The sequence below is a fragment of the Cibotium barometz genome, chromosome 3 (assembly GCF_041138505.1).
Source record: "Cibotium barometz isolate CiBa-2024 chromosome 3, ASM4113850v1, whole genome shotgun sequence".
NCBI lineage: Eukaryota > Viridiplantae > Streptophyta > Polypodiopsida > Cyatheales > Cibotiaceae > Cibotium > Cibotium barometz.
This window is the reverse complement of record NC_141048.1, coordinates 74584735-74599536: the sequence shown is the minus strand read 5'-3', so window position 1 is coordinate 74599536 and position 14802 is coordinate 74584735. Positions and strand designations below refer to the sequence as shown.

Genomic DNA, 14802 nt, shown 5'->3' with positions numbered 1-14802 from the left:
CTTCCCCGCTAAAGTGGCCAAGAGATAAAGCTTGCTACTACAAAAACCCTAACTTGTTGATTGATGAAAAGGAAAGCAAGGCTCTAGCATGCCGGGCACGTGGCTCTCCTCTAGGCACACCGCCGCCGTCACTGTCCTCCTGGTAGTAGCAGATACGGCCACGCTGCATCCATCGCTCTCATCTTGCAGGGCCACGTCGATGTAAGCTCTCATAAGTCTACAAAGGGTGCAAGGCTACAAGAGTGCAAGGGTGCCTACAAAAGCAGCCCGCCTACAAAGCAAGGGTGCCTACAAAGCAACATGTCTTCCCTTTCCACCTACACAAAGGTGCACGAGTGCAAGGGTGCCTACAAAGCAAGCCTACCTATAGCAAGCCGGTCTACATAAAGCCTACACGAGAGCTACCTAGCTGCTGCTACATCTCGCTCCAATATTAACAAGAAGAGAGTGAAGGGGACACTTCTCATTCTACTATGCGAGGATTTTTTGTCACAGTTGTAAGCTCTAGATTATTTTGTGACTCGGTGAGGCGAGGGATTGGAGATGGATGAAACTCAAGACACCGAGGGTTTAAAATTATGGTTGTTCTTATGATGATGAAGTCTTTCTATGTGTGGAATGACTTGATTGGAAAAGAATGTATTCATTAAGGGATGAAGAAACTTGTGCACAAGAATAAATAAATGACTCGTGTTGTGATTTGCATTAGTGAAAACAATGTACTTATTAGTAACTTAGGAAAAACCTCATAGATGAACGGTTCTAGTCACTAGGAACCGAGTGATTGAGTGGACCTGATGAGTTGGTTGTTCCATTACAAGAGACTAGAAACCAAAATGAGATCCTTGATATATTAAGTGTAGGACCGTCAACCCTTATAAATCGGATCATCTAGAGGAGGCACCGATGAGATAGCTCTCACAATGGGTTGGGATCGATCTTACCGAGTGGGATGCCTCCCTATCCTTGGTACTCGTTAAAGCAATTAGGATTAGGATCCTAGATGCTGAAATATACATGCTTTGAGTTTTAGAGAAAAAATAGAATTTTGAAATACTTTATATTTTTGGAGTCCTCGTAGTGGATGAGACCTTAGAGGTAATTTTAAAAAAAAAACAACCCAAGACTACTTTCTATGTGATGCCATTAGGGGTATAAACAATAATCTTGGCACAGATTGGTTAGAAGCAAATAATGCCACCCTCAATTGTGAGACTAGAAAAGTCTTACTTGAGAGGAAGTAACCTCAAGAGCTTTCAACTTTCAATAGGCTCATATAAGATATATTCAGGAAGAAGCTAGACAATCATGTCTTCTGATCTACTCCAAGGATTGAAAAGAGTACAAAGCCCAAGTTAGAGAAGTTCTAGCAATCCTAAGAGAGCACTAAAAATAATAAGTGTACATTCTTTACAAACCAAATTGAATACATGGGATCCATTGTCTTTATTGTCTTTAAAGAAGGGATCCAACAAAAGTTTAAGATCAAGTAGATTGACTACAACCTTAGAATGTCAAAGAAATATATTCATTCCAAAAGTTGCCAAAAAAAAGATTGGTAGTTTACTTCTTAATGGAAGATGACCCTTAGCTAAACTCTAGTACAACCTTTTATCCAGAATCTAGCAGTCAAATTAAAAAGGGAAAACCAAATTCATTAAAGACAACCTTAAGTCCCTTAATTCTTAGTGTTGTTGTGTGAGCCAAAGCTATGATTACAATACCTACCATTGGTAGAACTTGCCTGTAATTCCTCTCAACACAAAAATATAGATATATCTCCCTCCTTCAAAGCCTCTATGGTAAAAATTGTGTAAGACACTCGATTAGTCTAAATAATTATCAGAGCAAAAGCATCTAAGAAAATGTTAGACAATACAACAAATGAAAGCTATCAAGGCTACTCAGGATAGATAAAAATATTATGCTGACACTAAAAGAAGTGAGCAAACATGGTCCTTGTAAGGGCACGTCTAAAAAGAAATTCCATATCCTTGGGAAAGTATAAGAAGTTCAATTTTCATTCTAATAGACCCTATGTCTTAAGCAGGAAAATAATGACCAAGTTTACAAAGGTCTATAGAGCTAGTCCTGATCATATCGATACTACATGATGAGCAAATTGTTATGCCATCCCAAAGAACTTTGGAAATTCAACCAGAATAAATCCTTAGTTCTAGAGAAAGGACTCTCAGAAATAGAATCAATACGGAACATCTAGTTCAATGAAAAGACTTCCTGGGCAGCAAATAGATGCTACCTGGCAAGATGAATTAAGTCGTATGAAGATTTTCTCTACTTTTTCTACCGATTGTAAAGATGAGGACATCTCGATTTTTTAAAGGGGGAAGGATGTAAAAACCGTATTTTTTCTCCCGTAAACCTCTTCTTAAACATATATATATATATTTTTTAATAATAATAAACAATGGAGGAGGCGATCAGCATAGTGCCAAACCCCCCTAATTTTTTGTCATCTAGGTCATTAGGCGACACACACACGCCAACCACCTCTCGGTTCCTTCTCCATGCCTTCACGCACAACCCATTTTGTCTCATGACTCCTATTGACTATCTCCCCCTTCACAATGTTACCCTCTCTCCATCATCCTGACCACTACCTCTTGTTTCTTGGCAATCTCACACGTGACAACCTCTTGACATTGGTTCAGGTGATTCCATCTCCATCACACATCTTCGCCCATCCCTTCTACTGTCCATTTCATGCCATGATGTCACCTCAGAGGTGAACCATCTTCTCACCTCAATCACCTTAGACATCTTATTGTTCATGAAACTCATGGCTTCCACTAGTCAAATTCCTCTCCATCCACATGCTCCCATGCCTTATCCAATGAGGCCACCTCACCACCTCCTAGCCTGCTATATTGGATCACACGCCTCTCGCAGGCGACAATTTATCTCTCGAGCTTTACCTTCAATTCAACTGCCAACTCTCATCTTATTGCAACTACCACTTCCTAACCTCATGCCCACCACCCATCTCCAAGAAATGTAGAAAGACTAGGCAATCGAAGAAGACGAATTTACGTGCCAATCTCAAGGTAGACGGTGCAAGGCAGTCGACCATGCATAGGGACGCGACTAGTTGGTTCTCAACGATGCAAGATGGGTTTGTAAAGGATAAGATACGAGATGGCGTGATGTGGAAAAGATGAGATAAAAGATAGACTATGCCCAGGTAACATATAATATTAATGTAGATTATCGGTGGCTACTACTTGCATTCAAGGTAGCCATCTTCATTTCTACTCTGAACTACAAGTAAGTCAATCTTAGCTCAAAATCTTTTTAGTTCACTGCTTCGCATCATATTTTAAACTGATTTTGTTTTTGAAAAGTAAGCTGAGTGATTTTTTTCCTTGGTGAGGACTTGTGTTCATTGATAATATGATACAAAATGAGAGTTTCACCCTGGTTAATCGTCTTGGGTTATGACCAAGTTGCCCATGGTTGGCCTGCCCATCACAAGATAGAACTTGATTACTTCTAGGGGTTACTTTATACCTAAGCCTATGTGATTTTCCAAGGCCTTGGATTTGGCTTGGAAATTTTGTTGTTCGCTAGAGTACTAGGACAAGATCTTAATTGTTCTATTGATTAAAACTAGGATTGTTTAGTGCTTATTATAGAGAAGTGACTATTCTTCTTATAGAAAGGTGACTCTCTTATATGGAATTTATTATTTTGATGGTGATAAACATGGTCTCAAAGTGTGAATGATGTTGATGCTGTAAACTAGGGGGGTAACCATTCCGATGTGATCTGATTAATGATCAGTTTGGGGCAACCAGGTAATCCCCAGTCGAGGCAACCGACTCTAAAAATACTTAGAGATAAGGGAAACCACCTTTGTTGGGGGTAACCCACCATGGGGTGGGGCGAGGGTTCTTTCTAGTAGTTACAAGCCTGCGCTAGAAAGGTCTTTCATAGCAAGAAGAGAGTGAAGTGGACACTTCTCGTTCTACTATGCAAGAGTGATTTTTTGCCATAACGATTGTAAGATCTAGATTGTTTTGCATTATTGAGGTGCCCTAAGTTCTAACCCAGTTGTAGAAGGTGGTTTTTAAGCATGGCGCACTCTATATTGCAAAAGCTTTTAATTTTTAAATCTCCCTAGTTCGAGTTCCTAGTTCACCAACTAGTTAGTTTACCTAGTGCACTGGCGATGGTAGGAGGTGGGTTGGGCAGCCTAGCTCACCAACAATGAGAGTAGGATGCAGTTGAATAAAGGTAGGGGTATCTTGATGCCCATGAGGCTCACTCCTAGCAAGCAAAACGGGTGGTATAACAGCATCCATTCCTGATGGACCAATCATCCAAGGCATGGCTTCTATGTTTCCCCACTGTAAGTCTTTAGTCATGATGTGGTTATACTTCTTTCTATCACTATATGTTATTAGGACTATAGATGTCCTTGTAAGTGTTCTCTCTTTAAATAAATGTGTCTTGATACACAATGTTTTTCCACTAAAGAAAGAATGTGTTTCATTCTCATGTATCCAATGTCACTTAAAAGGTACAATTGTAAGATTTTATGTCAAATGAAAAGAAATTGTATGTTACTTAGGAACCCGTCCTGAAAATGAGCACCAATATTCTTATATTTAAGCTACATTGATTTAATTGGCAACGATGAACGATCTTCCGATCAAATGATATCATTTTAACGCAGCGTAATGATCGAGTGAGAGCTTTAGATTTAATGCCGTTTTTAACGTAGTCCTTGAAAGTGCCACTTAAATTTGCAAATTGTTTTTGTGGGGTACGACTCATTTTCCCCGGGGCTTTGGAAGTTTAATTATCGAATTCTGGATTAGCTTTCAAATGGTATAGAAGATCTTGAAAAGTCGGATTGATTGGGATATCGAATAGGCGATATGATATATATATATATATATATATATATATATATATATAGATATATGTTGGTGGAAAAATAGAAGCCTAGGACAAGTACTACTATTCGTATAGCTCCAATACCTTCTTAGTCCTTTAGGTTTATGGTAGGTTTACTACTTTTGATAAAATGAAGAACTCCTGCCGCTGAGATCGTTATTCCTAATTTGTTGCACACTATAGATACGTTATAAATAGCACGCCAAATTTTTCACGACGTGGAATTCTGCCTTACTCTGCATCGAATTGAAAATCTGTTTTAGAGAATGCGATCGATAGGGCTCTAAATTCTTTGTTTTGGAGTTTACTTAATTCTAAGAATACCGATTTTCGCAAGTGTGCACTGTGTATATTGGGAACCAATTAGTGAGTGATTGCAGTGGTGCATAACTGTAAGGATTGATTGCACTTCCGTGTGCGTGCTCCTGGCCCTCATTCGTAAATCTTACCGTATTTTTAATCAGATTAATAACTGGGTTTGTATGAATACTATAGTTTAATTTGACGCTCAAACAGATCGTGACGTTGGCGCTGGTTGGATCTGGAAGCAGGGTTCATCCCATTGCCAGGATAAGAAATTATTCATTAATTCCTTGACAAACATTAGTAACTTGTGATGGCTGGCCAGGAGACTCGCGCGTTCTCACGGCACAATTCCCCATCTCCTGGGCAAGGTTAACGAAGGAGTATCACGATTCAGTCTGAGAACCTGCCTGCTAGGTACACTCTCAAGATTAAAGTTTCAAGGTATTATTACCAAAACCTTAAAGATTATTTTATGCATGTGAAAGTATTTCAAAGTGTTACTAAAACCGAGTAATAAAACTTAGTATGTTATGCATGTGTGGAAGATTAATCAATCTTTTAAGTTTTAATTCAAATTGGCAAGTTGTTTGTCCTTTCTTTTTGCTTGGGGAATTCGGAAGGGAAGAACCGCACCCACCTGCCTTCAGCAGATAAGCGCAGCTTTCGAAGCCATGGAGGACGGCACCTATAACGTATATATATTATAGATAGAGAAGGTTATTATAAATAATAATTATAATAAGGAACTCTACTTTTTTTATATACTGACGTTCGGACAACATGCTGCTACCTTCATGCGCTTTCTGCATCCTATCTTTGGCAATTGTCTTACCCTTGGTTGCTTTCATTTGTAGGTATCACAAATCAAATAAATATTATATACACTTACACTAACTACATTATAATATATGGAATGGTGCACATGTAAGCGCATTGAAGATGTTGTGATCCCCGTTGAGGACAGACAGATCTGAACTTTGAAGGAGGCGGGGGCCGGGGGCGGTGGCCCGTGGGGGGGGTGGGGTGGCGCACCTTTTCGTCATGAACGTGCAGGTCAACAATAAGGCCCCGGCTGGTTCAGTATCTTAATATATTCCAACGGCTCTTTGACTTGAGAGACTCAAGAAACCTGCACCAGCTTTAGTTTATCCCCTTTTTCTTTTTCTTTTTTAAACAGCACTAGCATTATGATAATATGATTCGTCCATTTCACCCTTCAAAGTGTATTTGGGTATAATAAATATAACTACTACCAGCTGTTGCGGGAGGGGCTGCTCGAGCTGCAGCTTGTGTTAAGTAGCTCGCTAAGCTAAATTTAATTATGGGGTTGAATATTTTTTTCCCCAAGTACATGTTGCTTATTGCCTACTAGCGAAATCGCAAAAACACACACAAAGTATCTCAGGGCAACTACAATATATATAATTGAGTATCAAGTTATGAGAGATGGTCTCAACTCTCATTGCTCAAGATGATAAACTACTCTATAGACAAACGTAACCCTATGCTAGAGCATTATCTCACATGCATGGCCAACACACGTGATTAATGTAACAAGGTTACTCCATTCGATCTTCGCCTGTAATGAGAGAGAGATCTACAAACAGGGCATAGTAGATTTAGTAAGGGGGGTTAAAAGCTGGAGCCTAAATGCCGCCCCACTAAGGCCCACTCTTGTGAGAATCCTTGTAGTTAGGGCCTTTTCCTGCATCGTCATCATCATCGTCTTCTTTTTTAAAATTTCTCTCTCTCTTCTTCTTCTTCGGCTCCTCCTCCTCCTCCTCCTGCTGCACTTCCTCGTCTCTTCTTGTTTTGCCAAGGAAAACCCAATATTCTTGTTGTCGTGGTTTGTTTAACTACACAGACCCAGATCTCAGCCCCACCCCCCACCCCACCCCACCCCACCCCACCCCATCCTTTTCTATTATAATTTCAGGGCTTTGCCCCCCTTCGCCTGATCTACCTGACGCACACCTGCCTATTCTTCTATTTGTTACCTTCTAGCCCTCCCAGACTCTTTTAGCTTGGCCTTTTCCTCTATTGCTTAGCCCATTATAATTCTCGCGCTTGTATCTCATATTGTGTCCTTGAGATCCCAGCAAAGGCTAATTATCAACATATACAATAGATCTGATCATTATCACATTTTTTGTTTTTTAGTTTCACTTCCCAGCTTGTGTGTGTGTGTGTGAGAGAGAGAGAGAGAGAGAGCTTGAGCGTGGTGAATTATGTACAATTAGCTCTAATAAAATTCAGAGTAGAGCTCTCTTCAGTACAGCAGCATACAGACACAACCAAGACAGATTCCCTGACCCACTTGCTCCAGGGAATGTATTAATGGCAAGTGGTCTGTTAGGGCACTCTCTACTACCTAATTCCCAGCAGAACTCTCTGGGTGGCGCCGGCCAGCAGCACCAGACTAGAGATCAGCATCACTTGCACATGAACAACCATTCAGAAGAAGAGAACAGCGGCAACAGCTGCGGAGCAGGCAACAACAACGCTTTGGCCATCACGGCAGTAGTGAACACGGGAGAATTAGCTCTAACGGGAGAGGCGGCCAGGAGGCCCCGTGGGCGGCCCCCCGGGTCCAAAAACAAACCCAAGCCGCCCATCATCATCACGCGCGACAGCCCCAACGCGCTGCGCTCGCACGTGCTGGAGATCGCTAATGGGTGCGATGTGAGCGAAAGCGTGGCGACGTTCGCACGGCGGAGGCAACGCGGCGTGTGCATCCTGAGCGGCAGCGGAACGGTCACTAACGTGACGCTGCGGCAGCCCGCGGCATCAGGAGCCACGGTCACGCTGCACGGCCGCTTCGAGATCCTTTCCCTGTCGGGTTCCTTCCTGCCACCGCCGGCACCGCCCGGGGCCACGAACCTGACCATCTACTTGGCGGGCGGGCAGGGCCAGGTGGTGGGCGGTAGCGTGGTGGGCGCCCTGCTGGCGTCCGGTCCTGTGATCATCATGGCGGCCTCTTTTCTTAATGCTTCCTACGACCGCCTTCCGTTGGACGACGACGATCAGCCCCTGCCGCTTAACCCTGCAGCTGTTGGGGCTTCTCAGTCCTCGGCCATCGCATCCCAGCCCGGCCAAAACAATATGAACGACTCCAACAGCAACAACATGGCCCTTTACAACGTGCCCCCTAACCTTCTATCCAATCACCAGGTGCCAGAAGTGTACGCCTGGGCGGCCGCCGGAGCGGCTGCAGCTGCTGCTCGGCCTCCCAATTACTGATTCAAGTGCCCATGCATGCAAGTGCCCCCCTCCTCGACCCCCTTCATTATTTTACTGCACATGCAAGAATATTGGACTCATATAATTATATCATGAGTTTGAAGAGGTCACCACGTCACAATTCTTCAGTGTAGGAATAATCTCTTGAGGTGTAGTGTCCTTTGCCTAATTATGGCGCTGCATGCGCAGATTAGGGGCTTTTTTTGACATTCCCGAGTATCGGGCGGCAGCTGGCTCCATTGAGAACATTGTTTCTTTCTCTCTTTTTTGATCGATTGCCTTACTTTTGCAACGCATCGTCTTGTGCTCTATTATCTATTTTTCATTTTGAATTGTGAATTACTGTGATCATTTTGGCGTAGAGTAGTCTTTGCGTGTTAAAAGGAAAACCAGGCATATCAATCTAGTACACTTGTGGAACCTCTGTTAATATGGCATGGCAATTGAATATCATATTAACATGGCAATTGAATATCAGCGTTCATGATCTGGTTACCTGCAAAGAAAAGCGCTGCAAACACCACGTCACATGATCAATGCCGCTTGGAATGGTGGTAGTTGATCGACATCATGCGCAGCAGCTACTAGAACGCAGTCAGTACGTCGTGACTCAAGAAGGCACTTCTACCTTCACAAAAACCTATACAGAACTGCTAACGCTTCTGTCATAGAGTCTGCTGAGTTTCCATTCTTGCGAACAGAAGTGGAATTTTTATGGCAATTTCTCAGCTGGATACAGAAGTAAAAAGCTACACAAAGCTTCCAACACTTCTTTCATATAAGAGCTTATAGAGTTTCCATACCTGCCAGCAAAAATAGAAATTTTATGGCAATTTCTCTTGACACAAAAGTAATGAAAGCTTGACAACATGTGACACAAATCTGGATAATCTTTTGCTTACAAACAATGCTGAAGCTCCAACAAAAAGATTTCTCCTTCCTATCTTCAGCACATTATATACGTCTCCTTTCTATCCTCAGCACTTATGATTTAGACCTTAATAAAAATATTTTCTTGACTTATGATTTAGACCGGTTACTTAAAATATTTTCTTGACTTATGATTTAGACCGGTTACTTAAATGGTTTAAAAAACTGACATATTACAATGTTAAGGTAGTACAAATGTGTCTCTTGCATTATTTCAAAATTCTATGGAATAGAGTATTGAAAAAAATCTATTTGGATGCTTCTTAACAATTGCTTGAGCACCTTTACATACTACCTTGAACCATTTGACATCAAAGATATATAAGTTGAATATGCTAAATCTAACCTTTAAGATGTTTTCAATATACACTACAACAAGACTACAACAAACAAAGAGCACAGCCACGTCAAAAGCCGTAAAAATTTAAAAGAGTTTATATATGGAAACAAACATTAACGTGGCTATCAGCGTGGCTATGCACACAACTACAATCGCACAATTAACCACGCTTATAACCGCACAAATAACCACGTACACAGCAGCATGTATAGTCGCACACATAACCGCGTATATAGTCACACGCGGTTATAGCCTGCGGATTGTCTGGAAAAAAAAATGGGGACATAATGGGTGAGATATGTGGGGACATGTGTCCCCACATCTCTCTCCCATTCTATCCCCATTTTTTAAATCGCATTATTTAAACACTACTTAATCATATTTTTTTAAGAACACTTAAAACATAAAAAATCATTGCAATACAATAATGTTATGGATTATATTGCAAATTACATAAGGTGTCCATGTCCAAAAATGAATAAAGATGAAGACATTGAAAACTAATTAAATTAATGCATCATCTTCCTTCGCATTGTAGTTGAAGCTCTTACCCTCGTACCGCTTCCTGTGGTTCTCTTGCTTGCAGCTCAGTCCTTAGCACGAACCAGGCTCTGATACCATGAAAAGATGCAAGGGGGAAGAGAGCTTGAGCTCTTGCAAGCACACACACACTCACATAACCCTAAATAGAGAACACACACACACTCACATAACCCTAAATAGAGAACACACAAGGTGAGAGGCTGAAAATCTTCTTCTTCTCTACTCAACACTCAACACACCATATACAAGAATAAGAGTACTCATAATATGAAAGGTACTCAATCAATACATACACGGGTTCTCTATAGTAGTGTGAACCCGACTAAATGAGCTGGCGCTATAACTATGCCAGTCTCTAGAATGGCTGTCACACAGCCTGTCATCCCACTGGCCGCATATCACCCAAGATCTCACCAACCATGCCAATGGTGTAAGTGTGGGGCCTATCTCCCAGGCAGGTCATCAGTGGCCACCACCTCACTAGACGAGCTTAATATCTCAACAGTGAATAGAGATGATGGATGTGAGTGAATGGATGGATGGATGTGATGTGAATAGAGATGATGAGATGTGAGGTGAATAGATGTAATGAGATGTGATGTGAATTAGATGGATGTAAATGCATGGATGGATGGATGTGATGTGAATGGAGATGATGAGATGTGAGTTGAATAGATGTAATGAGATGTGATGTGAATTAGATGGATGTGAATGAATGGATGGATGGATGTGATGTGAATAGAGGTGATGAGATGTGAGGTAAATAGATGTAATGAGATGTGATGAAAATGAGGTAAATAGATGTAATGAGATGTGAATAGAGATGATGAGATGTGAGGTGAATAGATGTAATGAGATGTGATGTGAATTAGATGGATGTAAATGCATGGATGGATGGATGTGATGTGAATGGAGATGATGAGATGTGAGTTGAATAGATGTAATGAGATGTGATGTGAATTAGATGGATGTGAATGAATGGATGGATGGATGTGATGTGAATAGAGGTGATGAGATGTGAGGTAAATAGATGTAATGAGATGTGATGAAAATGAGATAGGTGTGAATGAATGGATGGATGGATGTGATGTGATTAGAGATGATGAGATGTGAGGTGAATAGATGTAATGAGATGTGATGTGAATCAGAAGGATGTGAATGAATGGATGGATGGATGTGATGTGAATAGAGGTGATGAGATGTGAGGTAAATAGATGTAATGAGATATGATGAGAATCAGATAGGTGTGAATGAATGGATGGGTGGATGTGATGTGAATAGAGATGATGAGATGTGAGGTGAATAGATGTAATGAGATGTGATGTGAATTAGATGGATGTGAATGAATGGATAGATGGATGTGATGTGAATAGAGGTGATGAGATGTGAGGTAAATAGATGTAATGAGATGTGATGAGAATCAGATAGGTGTGAATGAATGGATGGGTGGATGTTATGTGAATAGAGGTGATGAGATGTGAGGTGAATAGATGATGTGATGAGAATCAAATAGGTGTGAATGAATGGATGGGTGGATGTGATGTGAATAGAGGTGAATAGATGTGATGAGATGAGATGTGAATCAGATAGATGTGAATGAATGGATGAGATGTGATGTCATGTGAATCAGGTTGTAAATGAATGATATGGGATATGAGTGGATGATATGTGATGAAAATGGATGTGAATGTATACGTGAAAGAATGGATATGGATATGTATGTGAAAGATTGGATGTGGATGTGTATGTGAAAGAATGTGATGTGAATGTGCATGTGAAGAATGGATGTGAATGAGTATGTGAAAGAATGAATGTGGATGTATGTGAAAGAATGGATATAGATGTGTATGTGAAAGAATGTGATGTGTTGTAAAGAGATGTGATATGTCATGAATATATGTGGATGTGAAGTGATAGATAAGAATGTATATATATGAGAAGTCATACCTGTGAACAATTAGATGATGTGGTTGAATGAGATATGTGTATGAATGAGATATAATGTGGATAGAATGTATGTGATGATGGGATGGTTATGAGAATGTATGTGGTGGATATGAACGAATGAATGTGATGGATATGAATGAATGTGATGTGATGTGTGATGTGAATGAATATGATGTGATGAGATGTGGATATGGGTAGATGCGAGTGGATGAGATCTAATACGGATAAATGAGAAAAGATGTAATGAAATGGAAAATGATGTGATGAGAATGGGAATACATATGAAATAAATAAGAATGGATGTGGAACAATGTGGAAAGACGAGAGTTCGTTATAGAAACTGTATGTATGACCCGTTTTTAAATAACTGTTTTATGTCAAGAATGCTGGGGAAGCATTTTGACCATCTTGTGAATGAGATCGTGGAGACCTAACTGTTAAAGTTGCAATAGCTAATGGAGATTCAATGGAGGACGTCTCGCGTAGCAAGGTCGGCCAAGATCTTGACCAGCCTCGGTTCGATTAAAATGGTGAGCTTTTGGTACGGTGGATGAGGGACCAAGGAAGCGGCCTATGAGTGAAGCGCTAGGTCACCTACGAAGGATCCTAGAGAGTGCTGACCATACGATGCTCGGGCTCTGGGTCACCGACGATACCCACGCGTGCATCGAGGAAGATATTGAAACAAGGAGTAAGAGTTGTTTTCTGAATTCGGGCATGGATCTGGTTGATTGACCTTGCTGGTCCTCAAAACGGATGAGTCCATGGCTCTTTTATATGGATCCGTTGGTTGATCTTGCTTATCTTCAACGGAGATTCCATTTTGATATGTGAATATATTGTCGAGTACTATGAGCTAGGAACCATCGTGAGTGGATAGGTGGTGAGCGTTCTGGTTGCCAATGACGCCATAGGTACACCGATTTGGAAATTAGGATTCAACCAGAGATTTGGAGCATTATGATCAGTGACACTATGGTTTCATTAAATGATTGTTTTAAAGATAGCTGAATCTGTGAAAAAGGTAATTTCATATTGGGTGTGTAAGTGGTGTGACTAGTTTTAAGTTTGCATGAATATATGGCTAGGGGGCATGGGAACTCTTTTCCCTGGTATGGGAGAAAAAACCTAACCAAATTCCTAATTGGATCCCATCACTATAGTGGTTGGGAGGTTAGCCCACGGGACTAGATGGGGTTAGACTGGACTGATGGATCCCTAAAATGAGACTCAATTCTGTTATGGTACGATAGATGAAGTAAATCCCAGATAAAAATTGTTCTATGGAAAAGAATCAACGGCTGTGCCTCTCAATGAGGAGAAAAGTGTTGGTCTCTATGATCCAAGTGCAAGTCTTTTCCTTGATCTGACTATGATACTTACGGGTTCGGTCAGATCAGTTCAATTAGTTAAGGCTTTTGACTACGTTAGAGTAAAATTATCCTGGAGGAACTACCCGTGCTTTCCGGGCGAGGGAAGTTTTTTCGAGTTCGGTTTTGGAAGAACTGAGGGATTAGTCTCTTGTCCGGATATCCGTGGGTGAGGCCCCAAGTGAGGGACCCTGCCCCGTGCAAGAAGTGCTACTTCCGCTGCTGCTAGAACCCCTTGAATTCATTGCGCAGTAGTGGGGACATGGATCTTTCATTTATATCATGCAGTAGGTTGGGAAGAGCTCCCTAAGCTCGTCAATTTTACAGGGAGACACCATATCCCTCACCCCATCCTAGAGCACCAGTCTTCCCCCACCACTCCCCCATCAAATCGCCAACACTTCAACACTTAGGAGGAAGAGGCATGCCACAAAGCTGCTAAAGAGGAGGAGCTTTGCAAGACCTCCTAGTTCTTGGAGGATACCATACTCCACTCCACTCCTTTTGTCATAGGGTGGTGACTTCAATTTTTTACATTGACCCCTTCATGATGACCTCTTTTTTATATAGATAGATATGGTTAATTCTCCAGTCAGACCATTCTAAGTTTTCTCATAAACAGCCTTCCCAATATCACATCATACATCAAAGGTTTTTTAAAGTCCATGATAGCAAACATGTGATCAAGGTAAGTCCATAGAGCTGAACTTGCAAGGTAAGTCCATAGATCGCTGAACTTGTTGATCCTAACCATACCCATGAGCATGGTGAGATTTTCATAAGCCAACTTAACCTTTAGGATAATGGAAGCCAAACTTGGTGACCCTCCATTTGTCCCATTGTTTTATGTAGCTATGCTGACACCTTCTCCCCCATATAGGATTACTATAGATGTTTCACTTTTTAGTTTTAACGGCAAGGTGGAACTCCCCTCACCTTCAAAGTACTTGCCAAACTTGTTGTGATAGGCACATCTTGAAAGGTTGTACTGGGATTTTCATTCATCAGTACACTCCTCGCCTTCAAAGTACTTGCCAAACTTGTTAACAACAAGTACATCTTTAAAAGTTTACTAGGATTTTCATCATCATTATGCTCCTCGTCTTCAAAGTACTTGCCAAAATTGTTGACAGGTACATCTTTAAAAGTTATATTGGGATTTTCATCATCAGTACACTCCTCCTACTGTGTGTCTAACATGTCTAT

The 14802-nt window shown here is 41.1% G+C and overlaps 1 pseudogene; it reads left to right on the top strand.

Annotated features, from left to right (window-relative positions):
* The first annotated feature begins 6959 nt into the window (after window positions 1-6959).
* LOC147640522 (AT-hook motif nuclear-localized protein 16 pseudogene) lies at window positions 6960-9274 on the top strand (annotated as a pseudogene).
* Window positions 9275-14802: the final 5528 nt, after the last annotated feature.